Source organism: Microtus ochrogaster, unplaced genomic scaffold (assembly GCF_000317375.1).
Source record: "Microtus ochrogaster isolate Prairie Vole_2 unplaced genomic scaffold, MicOch1.0 UNK3, whole genome shotgun sequence".
Lineage (NCBI taxonomy): Eukaryota > Metazoa > Chordata > Mammalia > Rodentia > Cricetidae > Microtus > Microtus ochrogaster.
The window spans coordinates 16,069,935-16,072,846 of record NW_004949101.1 but is presented as its reverse complement, the minus strand read 5'-3'; positions in this window follow the sequence as shown (position 1 = coordinate 16,072,846).

Sequence of the window (2,912 nt, the reverse complement as noted above, 5' to 3'; positions counted from 1 at the left end):
CCATTGTCTCAGTGTGTGGGTGTACATTTCAAGGTCATGTACAAGATTACCCATGTTTATGAGACACACGGTGATACTTTGGCACTCATGTTGTGAGATGGCCAAATCAGGACAGACATCTTCCCCTCAGGCAGCCATCATTTCTCTGTGACAAGATCCTGCCTTCTAGTTCTCTTGCAGTGATGGTTGACATTTAGTTTCCCTTAAAGGGCTGCTCTTGTTTGCCTGGAAGTGCTTGCTGCAGTTTGCTACAGGCTTGAACCTTTGATTGGCACTGGTAGGAGGTGGAGGAACCTCTAGGGGGTGAGGTGCGCCCTTGAAGGTGACTGTGGGACATAAAGACAGACAACTGGAGGAGGTGAGGAGCGAAGGCAGCCATTTATCCTGAAGTCTAGTTGAAGCCTCTCACCAGCAGAGAATCAGAGAATTCCAGCACATTTTACAGTCTCCCAAGGCTTCTTTGCTTTCCCAGGTATAAGCGTGAAGTTTTCTAGGAACCCCCAGAAATGCCAGGTGGAGGATAAGCTGTGCCCTAAACCTGTGTGCAACCTCATGGCTTTTGAGTTTTAGCTGGTCAGAGCTTAGTTCTACCCAGACACCTCTGGAGTCACCTACAATCTTACTTATCAAGAGAGAGGGGAAAGTTTGCTAGCAACCTCTTGAGATATAATGTGAGAGCCTCCAAACTGGTATATATGGCGAATGTTGTATAAACTACTTTGATTCTCCCTTGAAGAGCCCAGGCCCATGGTCGATGTGTCTCATTCTCTGCAGCTCTCCTCTCCAGAGCCCACACTCCCACTTGGGCATGTCTTTTTCTCTGTGATGCCTTGGGGAACCCACATCTATGCTCCACTGTACCCCTTTCTCGACTTCAGTGCCTGTCTTCCTTACTATCATCTACAAACACCTCCGGTTCTGCTTTCTGGTACTGGCTGGCCCTGGAATTCTTCTCTGTGTCAAAGTCATGAGTCTGGTTCTGGCCTGAACTGAGATCTCTAAAAGGTGGCAAAGGAACTCCTCAGTCAGGCAAGGCTGGCAACATGGAGCTGTGCCTCTGTCCCCTCCCTGTGTAACCTCACTTTCCTTTTTTCTTATCTGCTTCCAGATCATGAGAGGAGTGGTTTTGTTCTTTTACATACTCCCCACAAAGTCCCAGGGACAATAATCACTGCTAAAGCCTCTAAACAGGTGCTACCAACAAACCCTTTATCTGAGTAAGTGGATTCTCCTGGGTCTTCATTACTGTAGTAGGAAGCCAAACAACATGGCGCCATATTTTGAGCTATGTCTAATTTAAAGAATATTGACTGAACTAGATATTAAGCTAAAAATGATAACTATTTTTATTGAAAAAAATTCCTCTCATGTAGTATCTTTGAATCACAGTTTTTCCCTCTGAAAAGCTGTGTTGGAATTTTGGTGGGGATTGCATTGAATCTGAACATTGCTTTTGACAGGATGGCGATTTCCACAGTATTTTTTAATATAATTTTTTATTTGATTCCTTGGGAATTTCACATCATGCACCTCAATCCCACACATTTCTCAGTCCTTCCATATTTACCGTTCACCCTTGTAATCTATGCACCAAAAGAAAACAAAAAAAAATTAAAGTTAAAATAAAGAAAAGCAAACAAACAAAAACACCACCATCTTGCCAACCCCTCTGGTCAATGACCTACCTGCTCCTCCATCAACAGCAGCCTCTCTCACATCTGTCCAGCTGTCACGTCTCCAGTTCCACAGGACATGGACCACTCCACTCCTCTGTCTTTCCCACCTCTCCCAAAGTATCCATTCCTCTTAGTGACACTGGAAGCTACAGTGTGACACACAGTGGACCCTTTTGCCCAGACAGCTTTACTTGCAAATGTTCATTGCATTGAGTCACTAGTCTGGTTCAAGGCCTCTGACTTCTATTGCACCATCATTACTGGACCCTCACTGAGATCCCTTCTGTATATTCTGCTGTTGCCCAGAGTCACAGAGATCCTGCGGTTATGGTTCCACAGAACCAGCCCCTTCACATGCTCCAGCAATTCACAGATGGGGTAGAAGGTAGGACAACTCAAAGCCCTGGGTCTGGGCCTGGGTGTTAGCTGAGTTCATCAGCCTCTCCCCACCCCTCACAGGTGCAGGACCCACTGAGCCACTGCCAGCTCTCCTGCATGCAGCCGCCCGTGAGGGACAGGGCATTTTCACAGTATTAATCCTGCTGATCTTTGACCATGCAAGATCATTCCCTCTTCTGATATCTTCAATTTCTCTCTTCAATATCTAAAAGCTTTTTATCATACAATCCTTTCACTCACTTTGAAAGAGTTATCCCAAGTTATTTTCTGAGGTTATTGTAAAAGACATTGTGAAATGGCACTTGTAGGGTTAAGCCCTCCCATTTAGGGCGGGTTTGCCTGGGGCGGTTGTTTACGAATATATGGAGCGCTCTCTTTCTTTCCTACCTCCTGTGCTGCGCGGGAACTTCGGTTCTGTAAGTTTTATTTAATCATTAAATAATTAAATTCTTTAATATTTGCCTGCATTTATTCACGCTGCTACAGGCACCTATAATTGGCATCTTCTATAAAATCCGTACATTCAAGGAACCCTCAAAACATTTGAACTTAATTTACTTTGTCGCTTTATATACAACGTGAGGACAATAGCCCTCAAGCTAGAGCATCCACCCCGAGGGCTTGTTAAAATAGAGTCCTGAGCTCCACCCACGGATGGTGGGATTAGGTTGTAAGGTCTGGTCTTCCATTGTAACTGATTTTCATTAGCATATAATTCTACAGCATAATGGATTTCGTTATGACATTTTCACATATGTGCATAATATATTTCAGTTATATACACCTCTCTTACCCTCACATGCAGCCTTCTCGCTCCCATTGATCTCTTTCTCTTCC